The following is a 20,096-nucleotide window of genomic DNA, read 5'->3' on the forward strand; positions in this document are numbered from 1 at the left end:
GCTAGAGGTGTTTCTGAGGAGGGAGTTCAGGGACACGGGGCTCCTGGTTGATGGGGTATACCATGTGGTCTCGTTATACGTAGACGACATGCTGTTATATGAGCGCAGCTCGGAAGATAAACTTTCATCTTACCTGGAAGTGCTAGATACTTTTGCAGCACTGTCAGAAATATTGACCAGCAGGGTGACATCTTGCATATTTCCGTTAGCAGGATGGGTTGGGGTTGAGGAATCAAATATTCCAAACCTTGGGCTGCAATGGAGGACAGAGACATTCAGCTATCTATGGGTTAACATTTATCACGATACAGCGATAGCTCATCAGGAGAACACGCTGCGGGCTAAAACTGGGTTAGTAAGTACTATCAGGTTCTGGGAGAACCAACCCCTCTCTGTGAAGGGCAGGATAGCACTACTGAAAATGGTCGCCCTCCCAGTCTACTGTATCATTTCCTGAATATTCCACATCTCAAGTCTTTCTTCAAGGAGTTGGGTACAGTAATAAGGGGCTTTATATGGGGATCAGCTAGGTGCAGGATGGCCCTGGACACTTTATGCAGGGCATATTAAGACAGAGGGGTACAGTTCCCGCACTTCAGTTATATTGGGGGTCATTATGAGTTGGGCAGTAAGGGATACCGGGCACCGGTAAGGAGACCGGTGCCGGTAATCCCTTACCGCCCAATTCCGAGGTCCCTTAGCGGGAACCGCAAAGGACGTTTGGTCGGACCACACGTTCTTTACGGGTCCCGCTAAGGGACCAGGGCGCTAATTACGGGCCTGCTATTCGTGGGCCCATAATTAGCACCTTCCCCATTCCCATTGAGCCCTATGGGGGCTCAAATGGGAATGGTTGGTTGAATGGGGACGTACCGGGTCCGCAATAATCGGAATGCCCCGGTAAGTCCCCATTCAACTACACCGGACCCGGTTTTGGAGGCAGACATGGCGCTAATAGCGCCATGGCTGCCTCCAAACTCGGAATGAGGGCCATTATTTAGCAAGACAACTACAGCATGTAGCAGGGTGGTTTTGCGGACATAGAAACAGTGGAGCATACACTTCTGAGCGCGGAAACAGTGCCCTACTTATTGGAGGGAGGTGTTGTGGTAGGGCAGGAACCGAATCAGAAACCCTACCCGCCTCTTACCGTTGGTTAGGAAGATTTGGACCAGGACTAAGTTACTTTCGAAATTGGGAGAATCCTACTCTGCGCACATACCCATGGCGGCACCTTACGTTGGAGACACTGCAGACCTAGCGCCAATTAGGTCACAATGGGAAGGTAAAGGACTAGTGATGGTTGGGAATCGGCTTTCCCCGGAAGGGATCCTGGAATTTCAGGGTTTAGAAAAAGAGTTTGCAGTACAGCAGGGACAGTTTTTGACATATTTCAAAAATAGTACATGAAGCATGGACAGATGGCAGGGTGTCCTGAGTCTTCTAGAGGAGGATTGCATACTTAGATTGCTGTATGACATTTCGGCAGGGGGGCATGGAGTGTCTAGATTGGCAATGCTGCTAGCAGCACCTGGCACAAAGGATAACACCAAAGAGAAGTGTAAATGGGAGTTGGATATAGGTAGACACCCTGCAGAAACGAAATGGTATAGGGCGCTGTTGTATTAGAAAAAGGTCTCAAGGAATGCTAGGCTGAAACAGACCCAGCTCTATTTACTTCACAGGGCCTATATGACTCCACACCTTATCTCACAAATCCATGGCTCAATGATGAGGCGGTGCACAAGATGTGGCAAGGGTGGGGCTGACATGATGCACATGTTCTGAAGGTGCTGGGTGATTCGGGGGTTCTGCCGAGAGATGGAAAAAAGGATTAGGGAAGAGGGGTAACGAGGTATGTCTGGTCACTGGAGGCTTGTTTGCTCAAGTGTTAACGTGCCCAAATAGTGCCAAACCAGAGAATAGATTGATGGACCTAGCCTGGGTGTTAGCAAAACGGACGATCGGCATGTCATGGAAATCGCAGGGAGGTCCAAGAAAACTGGTGGGAAGATCTGCGACGTTGGTCTATGGCCAAAGCTGCAGTATGGTATGAGGCTATGCAGATTACAAGGAGAGAATGTTTAGAGAATTTGGTGGCCTGGAATTCCTAGGTTTGTGCCCTGGGGGCGATACACCTCCCTGAACCCCTGGTTGGGAACAGTGGGTTGGAGGAGTGGTAGGATGTGGGGAGATGGCTGGGTAGTGCAGGAGGACAGGAGGAGGTGGGGAGAAATGCCCTGGAGGAACTCCTGTGGACTATAAACTGTGGGTTACCAGTTTTTTGGTTTGTTACGAGGATTGGTTACATTGGAGGGAGAAGCGCTAACAAAATGTCTAGATACAGCATAATAATTGCGGTACTGTACTGTGATGGAATTTATGCAGAAAAATAATAAAGAACTTTTTAAGAAATTAAAGGTTTTAGGATTTAGGGTATCGGCGTGCCCTATGGAACTTTTGTCTTGCTGGTCGGACTACTTCCCTTGTTCTAGCAGTTACAGGTTTTTTAAATTCACTGCAATTGGTGGAACAAGAGAAGGATGCTTGAAAAAAAATCAATATGATGAATTGAAACCTTTTACTTTGTCTAACTTTCATATTATGATTAATTGAAATATTTTATGTGGTGGAGTTTCTTGAAATGCTTTGATGAATTAATTGGAACTGTGTATTAAGACTTGTTTTGTTTCCGTTTTAGGAAATTGTATATATGAATGAAATGTTTGCTTTATTCTTTGCGTTTTGTTTCATTTGGATAAAGGTTATTGTATAACCATATAACTGTAATAAAAAAATGTTTTTAAAAATGTGGTTTAAAAATGTGACCAGGCCGGGCCGCCTTCCCCCCCAAAATGCCAAATGGTCAGTAAGTCCAAATGGCTATAAACTATCACGTGCCGTCACTCCACCACCTGGTCCCATTACAGTCTCTGGGCTCCCTTATTCCACAACAAGCCCAGTCCCTGTGTTCTCCCCACCCCACCACCAACCCTGGGCTCTCCCCGCTGTAAGGAACTCATGGTGGCCACAGTAAAGGCAGACACAAGTGATCACAGTTCAAGGGTGCTTATTGAACTTCATAATGGGCGAGATAAACACCTAATCTAAACCTAAATCTAAGATGGGAGCAAGCCTAGTGGTATCCTGTCAAATAAAAAGGGCCTATACAAAAAAATAACTATTGCCAAATCCTTACTACTAAATTACAAAATAGTGTGGGATAATGTTCAACAGAAAAGAAAAGTTTTCACCAAATGATAAGAAGTCAGGATGGTATGGCTCGGTCTCCCTTCCCCACGTTTGAAGCATGGAACAAGGTGGGACTCAAGCACAGCTCACTCCTGGGCATCGACAGCTTGAGGTTCACAGTTCAGTCCATCAGTATCAAAAACCCCTTCAGAGGTTAAGTTTCTTTCCTGCAAAAATATCTTTCCTTAGAAGATTTGCTGATTCAAAATAACAAACAAAGGTTCTCGCACTGTTTTTGCAACTTGGGTGATTTCTCTTTGTCCCTAGGATCTCCCTCCACTGGGCTCGGATCTTCCTTGCAAAAAACAGGCCTCCTTCCGCCGGGTTCACTATTGACTTTCTTCCACATAGTTAATGTATTCCTAATACAGTTCATGTATTGCTCAGTTTCATCAGGAAGAACTAGTTACTCTTACCTTGTAACGTTCTTTCGATGGGATGTTCCTCCGACGTATTCCTTATCTTAGATATAAATCCTTCAGCTTTGCTGGCCTCGGAAAATTTTTTTCGCCAGAGGGCGCTGCGCGTCGATGATCGCCGAGTCGATGACCCTCGACGGCCTCCGTGCCGACGTCGACGTCATCCTGCCTATAAAGGCCGCGCGCAGCGTCCGTTGCTCAGTTCCGTTTTTCCGCGCTTCGTTGTGCCTCGGAACACCGTTGCTCAGTTCTCGTCAAGATAACGTATATAATAACTACTATTTACCTCGATATCGATGGCATCCTCCTCCGACCCGACGACCCCTCGGTCCGGTTTCAAAAAGTGCCGAGACTGCGGGAAGAAAATGTCGTTGACGGACCCTCACAGGGTCTGTTTGTGGTGTCTGGGAATCACGCACCAGAGTTCGGAGTGTGAGGAATGCCTTTCCATGACGGCGAAAGCCTTGAAGGAGCGTAGGGGGAAGCTCGAGAGAGGTAGGTCAACTTTAACTTCCTCGAAAGCTTCTTCGGTAGAGTCGAGACGTTCGTCTCCTCACCATAAAAAACACTCTCGATCTAGATCACGAAGTGGCTCCCACCACTCGTCGACATCGAGACACTCGAAGAAGAGACGTAGGAGATCCCCTTCGTCATCTTCGTCGAGTTCTCCTGAGAGAGTTCATTGCCCCACAAAACGCAGCTCGCAAGCTGAGTGGGAGGAATTCAGGAAAAAGATGCTAAGCGTCTTCGAGAAAGCGGCCTCGTCCCCCTCGAAGACAGCTGAGGGTGATACCCCGGGTAAAAAACCCAAAAAATCTAAACGCCGCGAGTCGCAGTACCCGGCGGAAAAGTCAACCCGAAAGCGCCTCGAGCCATCGGGAGATAAAGCATCATCGACGCCATCGTCGAAAACTCCTTCGAAACAGAGGTCGGCGCCATCGACGCCGTTGTCGAAGGATTCATCGGCGCATCAGTCGATCGAGTCGACGCCGACGTCGACGCCGATATCGACGCCGGTGAAGGAAAGAACCACGGCTACTCCACAGCCAACGGTTAGACAAAAGACCTCCGACTCGACGCCGAGAACGTCGACGTCGTTCTCGAGCAAGACTCCGATCCTTTCGAGTTCTTCGAGGCCTAGTACACATTTCTCGACGCTTTTCACGGCGCCTTCGAGTACTTTCACGTCGGTGTCGACGACATCGACGTTTTCAAGGCCTGTGATGATGGCTCCTTCTGCATTGGAAATGGGGTTTATACCATTCCAAAAACCAATGTATCCCCCTTTAACCTCGATTTTTGAGGAAAGGGAGGATTCAGACCAAGATATTGATTTACAGAGGACCACATCACCAGAGCCAGAGACTTTCGCCTCTGAGGAAGGAAGATTAAAAAATCTTCAGGATGCACTTCAGGAAGCTAGTGGCTTGGACACTTCTCCTGAAGCAGAATTTATCAAACCAGACCCAGGAGAACATGCGGAGACTCCATATAGAGCTCTGATGTCTAGAATCATAGAATTTATGGGTTGGTCTGCACCTTCTCCTGCCTTTCAGCAGGATGATCTCACTGACATACTGGACAAGGGCCCACAGGAGGATCCTGTGGTTCCATTTCACTCGGCTCTACAGAGAAGGATTTTGACAAACTGGGAAACGCCAGAAATTATCCCGGCAGTAAATAAAAAACTGTCAACAAAATACAGGGTGGCTAGTTCTGACCCTGAATATTTGTCAAAACACCCTACTCCTGAGAGCTTGGTTGTACAGGCTGCAACCTCATCAGGCAGCACATCTGCATACCCCACTGCTCCGCAGGATAGGGATGACAAAAAATATGATGCCATGGCTAAGAAGGTTTTTTCTGCCTGTAGCATGGCGTTAAAGTCTATTAACGCGACCTGTACGCTCGCTAGGTTCAGCCACACCCTTTGGGAGTGCGCTTCATCAGCGGCTGACTGCCTCCAAGAAGGAGAGGAAAGGGACGCATTTTTAAACATCATCAGGGATGGTAAAGATGCGATGTGCGAGACCCTACAAACTGGCCTAGATTCTGCTGACAGTATCAGCAGGGCCATGGCGGCAAGTACCACAATCCGCAGGCATGCGTGGTTGAGGAAGTCTGGTTTTGCCTCTGACGTGCAGACCAGGCTTTTGAATATGCCCTTTGACGGTTCTACCCTCTTTGGAAAGAAGGCGGATGACAGTTTGGAGAAACTGCAAACGTCCAAGGCAGCAGCCAAGTCATTGGGAGCTGCTATCCGTCAGAATACCTTTCGTCCTTCGGGATCATCGTGGAGAGGACGGTCCTTTCGTTACTATTCCTCATATGGAAGGGGCAGGGGACGACCGGCTCAAAGAGGCCAAGGAAGATTTACCCGTGGTGGACGGGGTAGGGGAAAGAAAGCCGCACCCGCAGGAGCAGGAGCCACTTTACCTTCGGCAACTGCATCAGCCGCTTCAAAACCACTCTGAGGTCTCCCCTCACAGAACACCAGTAGGGGGCAGGTTAACTCACCATCTGACGGAATGGCAGGCTATTACGTCAGATGCTTGGGCTCTGGAGACAGTAGCCCAAGGTTACTGCCTGCCCTTCCTACATATCCCTCAGAGTCATCCACCGGGGAACAACCCTTTGAAGCTTCCAGATCCGCTCCTCTTGCAGGAGGTTTTAGACCTGCTAGAGAAAGGTGCCATAGAACTGGTACCTGTAGCGGAAAGGAACAAGGGTTGGTACTCCCCCTACTTCATAATACCGAAGAAGGACGGAGGACTGAGACCCATCTTAGACTTACGGGAATTGAACAAATTCCTCCGAAAGGACAAGTTCAAGATGGTGACTCTCTCTCAGATCCTTCAGGCCCTCCAGCTTCAGGACTGGTTGGTATCTCTAGACCTCCAGGACGCTTATTTCCATGTGCCGATCCATCCCAGGCACAGGAGATACCTGAGGTTCGCAATTGGCAGCTCTCATTATCAATTTCGAGTTCTGCCATTTGGGCTAACCTCCGCCCCGAGGGTCTTTACCAAGCTAATGTCGGTTGTGGCTGCAAGTCTAAGGAGGGAAGGGATTCATGTCTACCCTTACCTAGACGATTGGTTGATCAGAGCTGTATCTTCGGAACAGGCTCAGAGACAACTAGATTATGTTTGCCACTTCCTTCACAAGCTGGGCTTCTCCCTCAATTTAAAGAAGTCACAGATGATACCATCACAGAGACTCCAATTCATTGGAGCAGTCCTGGACACTTCCCTGGGAAAAGCCTTGCCACCAGAGGTGAGGGCTCGAGATATTCTGCAGATGGTCATCAGATTTCAGAATGCCCAATATCTCCCAGCCTACGACTTTCTGAGGTTGCTAGGCCTCATGGCATCCTGCATATTCCTCGTGCCGGAGGCTCGCCTGAGAATGAGATCCCTCCAGTGGGCACTGAGAACTCAGTGGTCACAGTTCTCAGGAAGGATGACAGATCTCCTTCGGATCCCGGTCAAAGTAGCCCGAGACCTTCAGTGGTGGGCCTGTCGGGAGAACATCCTGAAAGGAGAAATGTTTTGGCAACCATGGCCGGAGATAACAGTAGTCACGGATGCCTCACTCACGGGGTGGGGAGCTCACGCCAACGACTTGACCATCAGCGGTCGTTGGTCTCCATCGGAGTCCAGACTACATATCAACCTGTTGGAGCTGAGAGCCATCAGACTAGCGCTGAAGGCTTTTCTGCCGTCTGTACGGGGAAGAAACGTCCTAATAATGACGGACAATACAGTGGCCATGCACTACCTCAACAAAAGAGGAGGCGTAGGCTCACTACCACTGTGCAGAGAGGCGATGCAGCTCTGGTTTTGGGCAATTCAGGAAGGAATCTCTCTATCGGCAATTCACCTAGCCGGAGAGAAGAACTTGACAGCGGACGCTCTGAGCAGGCAGAGCACAGTCTCTCACGAGTGGGAGATAGCTCAGGAAGTCCTTCAAGAGATCTTCGCCCTTTGGGGAACCCCTCAAGTGGATCTGTTCGCCACCAGTATCAACAGGAAGTGCGACAGATTTTGCTCAAGGGAATTTCCCCCGAGAGGAGCTCTAGGAGATGCGTTCGTAGTGGACTGGGAGTTCCCACTTCTGTACGCGTTCCCTCCGGTCCCTGTCATTCCTCAAATGATCAGGAGGTTGAGAAGGTTTCGGAAGACCATGATCCTAATTGCCCCGGATTGGGCCAGGAGAACGTGGTACCCGGACCTTCTAGACATGTCCATCTGCCCTCCAATTCGACTGCCATACAGAGAGGATCTTCTCTCGCAGAAGGAAGGTCAGGTTCTCCATCCAGCCATCAAGACCCTCAACCTTCACGCTTGGTGTCTGAAAGGTTGAGGTACAAGGATTGGGACCTTCCGGATGATGTTATGGAGGTGTTGCTTTCGGCCAGAAGGCCGGCAACTAAAACTCTATACCGCTGCCGTTGGAACAAATTTTGCAGCTGGTGCAGAGAAAAGAATATTGAACCCTTTTCTTGTGGTACACCTATGGTGTTGTCATTCTTACTTTACCTGGCTAATTCAGGCCTACAGGTTGGCACAATTAAGGGCTATCTCGCAGCGCTATCAATCTTTAAGCGCACTGCAGAGGAGCCTTCATACTTCAAAATTCCATTGGTAATACAATACCTAAAAGGATTAACTAATGTTTATCCCCCGAAACCTTTTCAAGTTCCCTTATGGGATTTAAACCTAATTTTAAACTTCCTAAAGGGTGCCCCTTTTGAACCACTACACTCTTGTTCATTGAAGCTTCTCACCCTCAAAACTGTTTTGCTAATAGCATTGACATCTGCTAGAAGGGTTAGCGAGTTGCAAGCCTTATCGTGTAAACCTCCACATACAATCTTTTACAAGGACAAAGTTGTTCTTCAGGTGAAGCCTAACTTCCTCCCGAAGGTAGTCTCGGAGTTTCACATCACTCAGAAGATTATATTACCTTCTTTCTACCCTCCTCCTCATCCGGGGAAGGAGGAAGAGAGACTGCACAGGCTGGACCCTAAGCGAGCCTTGAGCTTCTATATCAGCAGATTGGCTAAGATCAGACAAGCAGACCAACTCTTTGTAGGTTATGCAGGACATAAGTTGGGCCTTCCAATAACAAAACAAACCATCTCCAGATGGATTATTTTAGCCATTCTGGAATGCTACAAATTGGCAGGAAAGGAGCCTCCTCAAAATCTAAGGGCTCATTCTACCAGGGGTATCGCAACATCCTCAGCCCTTCAAAGAGGGGTGCCAATTCGAGATATATGTGCGGCTGCCACATGGTCGTCCGCACATACATTTACCAAATTCTATAGCCTGGATTCCTCCTCTAGTCAAGAAACTAGATTCGGCAAGGCTGTGTTACACTCTGTCCATTCTGGAAGGGTAACATAACTTTTATTACTCCCGCCTCCAGTCACAATACCACTGCTATGGGAGTCTATCTAAGATAAGGAATACGTCGGAGGACACAATCCCTTCGAAGAACTAGTTACTCTTACCTTGTAACGTTCTTTCGATGGGATGTTCCTCCGACGTATTCCTTATCTTAGATATAAATCCTTCAGCTTTGCTGGCCTCGGAAAATTTTTTCGCCAGAGGGCGCTGCGCGTCGATGATCGCCGAGTCGATGACCCTCGACGGCCTCCGTGCCGACGTCGACGTCATCCTGCCTATAAAGGCCGCGCGCAGCGTCCGTTGCTCAGTTCCGTTTTGTAGTCCCCAGTAATGTTTTTGGATTAGACTAATCACCTTGAAGGAGCATAGGCTGCAAACCCACAGGAAGTCATACTGCGGGGATGGATGGGAGGGTCGATAAGGAATACGTCGGAGGAACATCCCATCGAAAGAACGTTACAAGGTAAGAGTAACTAGTTCTTCGAAGGGATTGTGTCCTCCGACGTATTCCTTATCTTAGATAGACTCCCATAGCAGTGGTATTGTGACTGGAGGCGGGAGTAATAAAAGTTATGTTACCCTTCCAGAATGGACAGAGTGTAACACAGCCTTGCCGAATCTAGTTTCTTGACTAGAGGAGGAATCCAGGCTATAGAATTTGGTAAATGTATGTGCGGACGACCATGTGGCAGCCGCACATATATCTCGAATTGGCACCCCTCTTTGAAGGGCTGAGGATGTTGCGATACCCCTGGTAGAATGAGCCCTTAGATTTTGAGGAGGCTCCTTTCCTGCCAATTTGTAGCATTCCAGAATGGCTAAAATAATCCATCTGGAGATGGTTTGTTTTGTTATTGGAAGGCCCAACTTATGTCCTGCATAACCTACAAAGAGTTGGTCTGCTTGTCTGATCTTAGCCAATCTGCTGATATAGAAGCTCAAGGCTCGCTTAGGGTCCAGCCTGTGCAGTCTCTCTTCCTCCTTCCCCGGATGAGGAGGAGGGTAGAAAGAAGGTAATATAATCTTCTGAGTGATGTGAAACTCCGAGACTACCTTCGGGAGGAAGTTAGGCTTCACCTGAAGAACAACTTTGTCCTTGTAAAAGATTGTATGTGGAGGTTTACACGATAAGGCTTGCAACTCGCTAACCCTTCTAGCAGATGTCAATGCTATTAGCAAAACAGTTTTGAGGGTGAGAAGCTTCAATGAACAAGAGTGTAGTGGTTCAAAAGGGGCACCCTTTAGGAAGTTTAAAATTAGGTTTAAATCCCATAAGGGAACTTGAAAAGGTTTCGGGGGATAAACATTAGTTAATCCTTTTAGGTATTGTATTACCAATGGAATTTTGAAGTATGAAGGCTCCTCTGCAGTGCGCTTAAAGATTGATAGCGCTGCGAGATAGCCCTTAATTGTGCCAACCTGTAGGCCTGAATTAGCCAGGTAAAGTAAGAATGACAACACCATAGGTGTACCACAAGAAAAGGGTTCAATATTCTTTTCTCTGCACCAGCTGCAAAATTTGTTCCAACGGCAGCGGTATAGAGTTTTAGTTGCCGGCCTTCTGGCCGAAAGCAACACCTCCATAACATCATCCGGAAGGTCCCAATCCTTGTACCTCAACCTTTCAGACACCAAGCGTGAAGGTTGAGGGTCTTGATGGCTGGATGGAGAACCTGACCTTCCTTCTGCGAGAGAAGATCCTCTCTGTATGGCAGTCGAATTGGAGGGCAGATGGACATGTCTAGAAGGTCCGGGTACCACGTTCTCCTGGCCCAATCCGGGGCAATTAGGATCATGGTCTTCCGAAACCTTCTCAACCTCCTGATCATTTGAGGAATGACAGGGACCGGAGGGAACGCGTACAGAAGTGGGAACTCCCAGTCCACTACGAACGCATCTCCTAGAGCTCCTCTCGGGGGAAATTCCCTTGAGCAAAATCTGTCGCACTTCCTGTTGATACTGGTGGCGAACAGATCCACTTGAGGGGTTCCCCAAAGGGCGAAGATCTCTTGAAGGACTTCCTGAGCTATCTCCCACTCGTGAGAGACTGTGCTCTGCCTGCTCAGAGCGTCCGCTGTCAAGTTCTTCTCTCCGGCTAGGTGAATTGCCGATAGAGAGATTCCTTCCTGAATTGCCCAAAACCAGAGCTGCATCGCCTCTCTGCACAGTGGTAGTGAGCCTACGCCTCCTCTTTTGTTGAGGTAGTGCATGGCCACTGTATTGTCCGTCATTATTAGGACGTTTCTTCCCCGTACAGACGGCAGAAAAGCCTTCAGCGCTAGTCTGATGGCTCTCAGCTCCAACAGGTTGATATGTAGTCTGGACTCCGATGGAGACCAACGACCGCTGATGGTCAAGTCGTTGGCGTGAGCTCCCCACCCCGTGAGTGAGGCATCCGTGACTACTGTTATCTCCGGCCATGGTTGCCAAAACATTTCTCCTTTCAGGATGTTCTCCCGACAGGCCCACCACTGAAGGTCTCGGGCTACTTTGACCGGGATCCGAAGGAGATCTGTCATCCTTCCTGAGAACTGTGACCACTGAGTTCTCAGTGCCCACTGGAGGGATCTCATTCTCAGGCGAGCCTCCGGCACGAGGAATATGCAGGATGCCATGAGGCCTAGCAACCTCAGAAAGTCGTAGGCTGGGAGATATTGGGCATTCTGAAATCTGATGACCATCTGCAGAATATCTCGAGCCCTCACCTCTGGTGGCAAGGCTTTTCCCAGGGAAGTGTCCAGGACTGCTCCAATGAATTGGAGTCTCTGTGATGGTATCATCTGTGACTTCTTTAAATTGAGGGAGAAGCCCAGCTTGTGAAGGAAGTGGCAAACATAATCTAGTTGTCTCTGAGCCTGTTCCGAAGATACAGCTCTGATCAACCAATCGTCTAGGTAAGGGTAGACATGAATCCCTTCCCTCCTTAGACTTGCAGCCACAACCGACATTAGCTTGGTAAAGACCCTCGGGGCGGAGGTTAGCCCAAATGGCAGAACTCGAAATTGATAATGAGAGCTGCCAATTGCGAACCTCAGGTATCTCCTGTGCCTGGGATGGATCGGCACATGGAAATAAGCGTCCTGGAGGTCTAGAGATACCAACCAGTCCTGAAGCTGGAGGGCCTGAAGGATCTGAGAGAGAGTCACCATCTTGAACTTGTCCTTTCGGAGGAATTTGTTCAATTCCCGTAAGTCTAAGATGGGTCTCAGTCCTCCGTCCTTCTTCGGTATTATGAAGTAGGGGGAGTACCAACCCTTGTTCCTTTCCGCTACAGGTACCAGTTCTATGGCACCTTTCTCTAGCAGGTCTAAAACCTCCTGCAAGAGGAGCGGATCTGGAAGCTTCAAAGGGTTGTTCCCCGGTGGATGACTCTGAGGGATATGTAGGAAGGGCAGGCAGTAACCTTGGGCTACTGTCTCCAGAGCCCAAGCATCTGACGTAATAGCCTGCCATTCCGTCAGATGGTGAGTTAACCTGCCCCCTACTGGTGTTCTGTGAGGGGAGACCTCAGAGTGGTTTTGAAGCGGCTGATGCAGTTGCCGAAGGTAAAGTGGCTCCTGCTCCTGCGGGTGCGGCTTTCTTTCCCCTACCCCGTCCACCACGGGTAAATCTTCCTTGGCCTCTTTGAGCCGGTCGTCCCCTGCCCCTTCCATATGAGGAATAGTAACGAAAGGATCGTCCTCTCCACGATGATCCCGAAGGACGAAAGGTATTCTGACGGATAGCAGCTCCCAATGACTTGGCTGCTGCCTTGGACGTTTGCAGTTTCTCCAAACTGTCATCCGCCTTCTTTCCAAAGAGGGTAGAACCGTCAAAGGGCATATTCAAAAGCCTGGTCTGCACGTCAGAGGCAAAACCAGACTTCCTCAACCACGCATGCCTGCGGATTGTGGTACTTGCCGCCATGGCCCTGCTGATACTGTCAGCAGAATCTAGGCCAGTTTGTAGGGTCTCGCACATCGCATCTTTACCATCCCTGATGATGTTTAAAAATGCGTCCCTTTCCTCTCCTTCTTGGAGGCAGTCAGCCGCTGATGAAGCGCACTCCCAAAGGGTGTGGCTGAACCTAGCGAGCGTACAGGTCGCGTTAATAGACTTTAACGCCATGCTACAGGCAGAAAAAACCTTCTTAGCCATGGCATCATATTTTTTGTCATCCCTATCCTGCGGAGCAGTGGGGTATGCAGATGTGCTGCCTGATGAGGTTGCAGCCTGTACAACCAAGCTCTCAGGAGTAGGGTGTTTTGACAAATATTCAGGGTCAGAACTAGCCACCCTGTATTTTGTTGACAGTTTTTTATTTACTGCCGGGATAATTTCTGGCGTTTCCCAGTTTGTCAAAATCCTTCTCTGTAGAGCAGAGTGAAATGGAACCACAGGATCCTCCTGTGGGCCCTTGTCCAGTATGTCAGTGAGATCATCCTGCTGAAAGGCAGGAGAAGGTGCAGACCAACCCATAAATTCTATGATTCTAGACATCAGAGCTCTATATGGAGTCTCCGCATGTTCTCCTGGGTCTGGTTTGATAAATTCTGCTTCAGGAGAAGTGTCCAAGCCACTAGCTTCCTGAAGTGCATCCTGAAGATTTTTTAATCTTCCTTCCTCAGAGGCGAAAGTCTCTGGCTCTGGTGATGTGGTCCTCTGTAAATCAATATCTTGGTCTGAATCCTCCCTTTCCTCAAAAATCGAGGTTAAAGGGGGATACATTGGTTTTTGGAATGGTATAAACCCCATTTCCAATGCAGAAGGAGCCATCATCACAGGCCTTGAAAACGTCGATGTCGTCGACACCGACGTGAAAGTACTCGAAGGCGCCGTGAAAAGCGTCGAGAAATGTGTACTAGGCCTCGAAGAACTCGAAAGGATCGGAGTCTTGCTCGAGAACGACGTCGACGTTCTCGGCGTCGAGTCGGAGGTCTTTTGTCTAACCGTTGGCTGTGGAGTAGCCGTGGTTCTTTCCTTCACCGGCGTCGATATCGGCGTCGACGTCGGCGTCGACTCGATCGACTGATGCGCCGATGAATCCTTCGACAACGGCGTCGATGGCGCCGACCTCTGTTTCGAAGGAGTTTTCGACGATGGCGTCGATGATGCTTTATCTCCCGATGGCTCGAGGCGCTTTCGGGTTGACTTTTCCGCCGGGTACTGCGACTCGCGGCGTTTAGATTTTTTGGGTTTTTTACCCGGGGTATCACCCTCAGCTGTCTTCGAGGGGGACGAGGCCGCTTTCTCGAAGACGCTTAGCATCTTTTTCCTGAATTCCTCCCACTCAGCTTGCGAGCTGCGTTTTGTGGGGCAATGAACTCTCTCAGGAGAACTCGACGAAGATGACGAAGGGGATCTCCTACGTCTCTTCTTCGAGTGTCTCGATGTCGACGAGTGGTGGGAGCCACTTCGTGATCTAGATCGAGAGTGTTTTTTATGGTGAGGAGACGAACGTCTCGACTCTACCGAAGAAGCTTTCGAGGAAGTTAAAGTTGACCTACCTCTCTCGAGCTTCCCCCTACGCTCCTTCAAGGCTTTCGCCGTCATGGAAAGGCATTCCTCACACTCCGAACTCTGGTGCGTGATTCCCAGACACCACAAACAGACCCTGTGAGGGTCCGTCAACGACATTTTCTTCCCGCAGTCTCGGCACTTTTTGAAACCGGACCGAGGGGTCGTCGGGTCGGAGGAGGATGCCATCGATATCGAGGTAAATAGTAGTTATTATATACGTTATCTTGACGAGAACTGAGCAACGGTGTTCCGAGGCACAACGAAGCGCGGAAAAACGGAACTGAGCAACGGACGCTGCGCGCGGCCTTTATAGGCAGGATGACGTCGACGTCGGCACGGAGGCCGTCGAGGGTCATCGACTCGGCGATCATCGACGCGCAGCGCCCTCTGGCGAAAAAATTTTCCGAGGCCAGCAAAGCTGAAGGATTTATATCTAAGATAAGGAATACGTCGGAGGACACAATCCCTTCGAAGAACTAGTTACTCTTACCTTGTAACGTTCTTTCGATGGGATGTTCCTCCGACGTATTCCTTATCTTAGATATAAATCCTTCAGCTTTGCTGGCCTCGGAAAATTTTTTCGCCAGAGGGCGCTGCGCGTCGATGATCGCCGAGTCGATGACCCTCGACGGCCTCCGTGCCGACGTCGACGTCATCCTGCCTATAAAGGCCGCGCGCAGCGTCCGTTGCTCAGTTCCGTTTTGTAGTCCCCAGTAATGTTTTTGGATTAGACTAATCACCTTGAAGGAGCATAGGCTGCAAACCCACAGGAAGTCATACTGCGGGGATGGATGGGAGGGTCGACAAGGAATACGTCGGAGGAACATCCCATCGAAAGAACGTTACAAGGTAAGAGTAACTAGTTCTTCGAAGGGATTGTGTCCTCCGACGTATTCCTTATCTTAGATAGACTCCCATAGCAGTGGTATTGTGACTGGAGGCGGGAGTAATAAAAGTTATGTTACCCTTCCAGAATGGACAGAGTGTAACACAGCCTTGCCGAATCTAGTTTCTTGACTAGAGGAGGAATCCAGGCTATAGAATTTGGTAAATGTATGTGCGGACGACCATGTGGCAGCCGCACATATATCTCGAATTGGCACCCCTCTTTGAAGGGCTGAGGATGTTGCGATACCCCTGGTAGAATGAGCCCTTAGATTTTGAGGAGGCTCCTTTCCTGCCAATTTGTAGCATTCCAGAATGGCTAAAATAATCCATCTGGAGATGGTTTGTTTTGTTATTGGAAGGCCCAACTTATGTCCTGCATAACCTACAAAGAGTTGGTCTGCTTGTCTGATCTTAGCCAATCTGCTGATATAGAAGCTCAAGGCTCGCTTAGGGTCCAGCCTGTGCAGTCTCTCTTCCTCCTTCCCCGGATGAGGAGGAGGGTAGAAAGAAGGTAATATAATCTTCTGAGTGATGTGAAACTCCGAGACTACCTTCGGGAGGAAGTTAGGCTTCACCTGAAGAACAACTTTGTCCTTGTAAAAGATTGTATGTGGAGGTTTACACGATAAGGCTTGCAACTCGCTAACCCTTCTAGCAGATGTCAATGCTATTAGCAAAACAGTTTTGAGGGTGAGAAGCTTCAATGAACAAGAGTGTAGTGGTTCAAAAGGGGCACCCTTTAGGAAGTTTAAAATTAGGTTTAAATCCCATAAGGGAACTTGAAAAGGTTTCGGGGGATAAACATTAGTTAATCCTTTTAGGTATTGTATTACCAATGGAATTTTGAAGTATGAAGGCTCCTCTGCAGTGCGCTTAAAGATTGATAGCGCTGCGAGATAGCCCTTAATTGTGCCAACCTGTAGGCCTGAATTAGCCAGGTAAAGTAAGAATGACAACACCATAGGTGTACCACAAGAAAAGGGTTCAATATTCTTTTCTCTGCACCAGCTGCAAAATTTGTTCCAACGGCAGCGGTATAGAGTTTTAGTTGCCGGCCTTCTGGCCGAAAGCAACACCTCCATAACATCATCCGGAAGGTCCCAATCCTTGTACCTCAACCTTTCAGACACCAAGCGTGAAGGTTGAGGGTCTTGATGGCTGGATGGAGAACCTGACCTTCCTTCTGCGAGAGAAGATCCTCTCTGTATGGCAGTCGAATTGGAGGGCAGATGGACATGTCTAGAAGGTCCGGGTACCACGTTCTCCTGGCCCAATCCGGGGCAATTAGGATCATGGTCTTCCGAAACCTTCTCAACCTCCTGATCATTTGAGGAATGACAGGGACCGGAGGGAACGCGTACAGAAGTGGGAACTCCCAGTCCACTACGAACGCATCTCCTAGAGCTCCTCTCGGGGGAAATTCCCTTGAGCAAAATCTGTCGCACTTCCTGTTGATACTGGTGGCGAACAGATCCACTTGAGGGGTTCCCCAAAGGGCGAAGATCTCTTGAAGGACTTCCTGAGCTATCTCCCACTCGTGAGAGACTGTGCTCTGCCTGCTCAGAGCGTCCGCTGTCAAGTTCTTCTCTCCGGCTAGGTGAATTGCCGATAGAGAGATTCCTTCCTGAATTGCCCAAAACCAGAGCTGCATCGCCTCTCTGCACAGTGGTAGTGAGCCTACGCCTCCTCTTTTGTTGAGGTAGTGCATGGCCACTGTATTGTCCGTCATTATTAGGACGTTTCTTCCCCGTACAGACGGCAGAAAAGCCTTCAGCGCTAGTCTGATGGCTCTCAGCTCCAACAGGTTGATATGTAGTCTGGACTCCGATGGAGACCAACGACCGCTGATGGTCAAGTCGTTGGCGTGAGCTCCCCACCCCGTGAGTGAGGCATCCGTGACTACTGTTATCTCCGGCCATGGTTGCCAAAACATTTCTCCTTTCAGGATGTTCTCCCGACAGGCCCACCACTGAAGGTCTCGGGCTACTTTGACCGGGATCCGAAGGAGATCTGTCATCCTTCCTGAGAACTGTGACCACTGAGTTCTCAGTGCCCACTGGAGGGATCTCATTCTCAGGCGAGCCTCCGGCACGAGGAATATGCAGGATGCCATGAGGCCTAGCAACCTCAGAAAGTCGTAGGCTGGGAGATATTGGGCATTCTGAAATCTGATGACCATCTGCAGAATATCTCGAGCCCTCACCTCTGGTGGCAAGGCTTTTCCCAGGGAAGTGTCCAGGACTGCTCCAATGAATTGGAGTCTCTGTGATGGTATCATCTGTGACTTCTTTAAATTGAGGGAGAAGCCCAGCTTGTGAAGGAAGTGGCAAACATAATCTAGTTGTCTCTGAGCCTGTTCCGAAGATACAGCTCTGATCAACCAATCGTCTAGGTAAGGGTAGACATGAATCCCTTCCCTCCTTAGACTTGCAGCCACAACCGACATTAGCTTGGTAAAGACCCTCGGGGCGGAGGTTAGCCCAAATGGCAGAACTCGAAATTGATAATGAGAGCTGCCAATTGCGAACCTCAGGTATCTCCTGTGCCTGGGATGGATCGGCACATGGAAATAAGCGTCCTGGAGGTCTAGAGATACCAACCAGTCCTGAAGCTGGAGGGCCTGAAGGATCTGAGAGAGAGTCACCATCTTGAACTTGTCCTTTCGGAGGAATTTGTTCAATTCCCGTAAGTCTAAGATGGGTCTCAGTCCTCCGTCCTTCTTCGGTATTATGAAGTAGGGGGAGTACCAACCCTTGTTCCTTTCCGCTACAGGTACCAGTTCTATGGCACCTTTCTCTAGCAGGTCTAAAACCTCCTGCAAGAGGAGCGGATCTGGAAGCTTCAAAGGGTTGTTCCCCGGTGGATGACTCTGAGGGATATGTAGGAAGGGCAGGCAGTAACCTTGGGCTACTGTCTCCAGAGCCCAAGCATCTGACGTAATAGCCTGCCATTCCGTCAGATGGTGAGTTAACCTGCCCCCTACTGGTGTTCTGTGAGGGGAGACCTCAGAGTGGTTTTGAAGCGGCTGATGCAGTTGCCGAAGGTAAAGTGGCTCCTGCTCCTGCGGGTGCGGCTTTCTTTCCCCTACCCCGTCCACCACGGGTAAATCTTCCTTGGCCTCTTTGAGCCGGTCGTCCCCTGCCCCTTCCATATGAGGAATAGTAACGAAAGGATCGTCCTCTCCACGATGATCCCGAAGGACGAAAGGTATTCTGACGGATAGCAGCTCCCAATGACTTGGCTGCTGCCTTGGACGTTTGCAGTTTCTCCAAACTGTCATCCGCCTTCTTTCCAAAGAGGGTAGAACCGTCAAAGGGCATATTCAAAAGCCTGGTCTGCACGTCAGAGGCAAAACCAGACTTCCTCAACCACGCATGCCTGCGGATTGTGGTACTTGCCGCCATGGCCCTGCTGATACTGTCAGCAGAATCTAGGCCAGTTTGTAGGGTCTCGCACATCGCATCTTTACCATCCCTGATGATGTTTAAAAATGCGTCCCTTTCCTCTCCTTCTTGGAGGCAGTCAGCCGCTGATGAAGCGCACTCCCAAAGGGTGTGGCTGAACCTAGCGAGCGTACAGGTCGCGTTAATAGACTTTAACGCCATGCTACAGGCAGAAAAAACCTTCTTAGCCATGGCATCATATTTTTTGTCATCCCTATCCTGCGGAGCAGTGGGGTATGCAGATGTGCTGCCTGTGGCGTTTCCCAGTTTGTCAAAATCCTTCTCTGTAGAGCAGAGTGAAATGGAACCACAGGATCCTCCTGTGGGCCCTTGTCCAGTATGTCAGTGAGATCATCCTGCTGAAAGGCAGGAGAAGGTGCAGACCAACCCATAAATTCTATGATTCTAGACATCAGAGCTCTATATGGAGTCTCCGCATGTTCTCCTGGGTCTGGTTTGATAAATTCTGCTTCAGGAGAAGTGTCCAAGCCACTAGCTTCCTGAAGTGCATCCTGAAGATTTTTTAATCTTCCTTCCTCAGAGGCGAAAGTCTCTGGCTCTGGTGATGTGGTCCTCTGTAAATCAATATCTTGGTCTGAATCCTCCCTTTCCTCAAAAATCGAGGTTAAAGGGGGATACATTGGTTTTTGGAATGGTATAAACCCCATTTCCAATGCAGAAGGAGCCATCATCACAGGCCTTGAAAACGTCGATGTCGTCGACACCGACGTGAAAGTACTCGAAGGCGCCGTGAAAAGCGTCGAGAAATGTGTACTAGGCCTCGAAGAACTCGAAAGGATCGGAGTCTTGCTCGAGAACGACGTCGACGTTCTCGGCGTCGAGTCGGAGGTCTTTTGTCTAACCGTTGGCTGTGGAGTAGCCGTGGTTCTTTCCTTCACCGGCGTCGATATCGGCGTCGACGTCGGCGTCGACTCGATCGACTGATGCGCCGATGAATCCTTCGACAACGGCGTCGATGGCGCCGACCTCTGTTTCGAAGGAGTTTTCGACGATGGCGTCGATGATGCTTTATCTCCCGATGGCTCGAGGCGCTTTCGGGTTGACTTTTCCGCCGGGTACTGCGACTCGCGGCGTTTAGATTTTTTGGGTTTTTTACCCGGGGTATCACCCTCAGCTGTCTTCGAGGGGGACGAGGCCGCTTTCTCGAAGACGCTTAGCAT

The 20,096-nt window shown here is 49.5% G+C and overlaps 1 protein-coding gene across 3 annotated transcripts in view; it reads right to left on the reverse strand.

The window, feature by feature from the left end:
• UNK (unk zinc finger) overlaps positions 1–20,096 on the reverse strand; it is a 1,622,654-nt gene that overhangs the window by 1,233,214 nt on the left and 369,344 nt on the right. The gene's annotated exons all lie outside the window — the stretch shown is intronic.

This window comes from Ambystoma mexicanum, chromosome 3q (assembly GCF_040938575.1).
Source record: "Ambystoma mexicanum isolate Mex_15411 chromosome 3q, UKY_AmexF1_1, whole genome shotgun sequence".
Classification (NCBI taxonomy): domain Eukaryota; kingdom Metazoa; phylum Chordata; class Amphibia; order Caudata; family Ambystomatidae; genus Ambystoma; species Ambystoma mexicanum.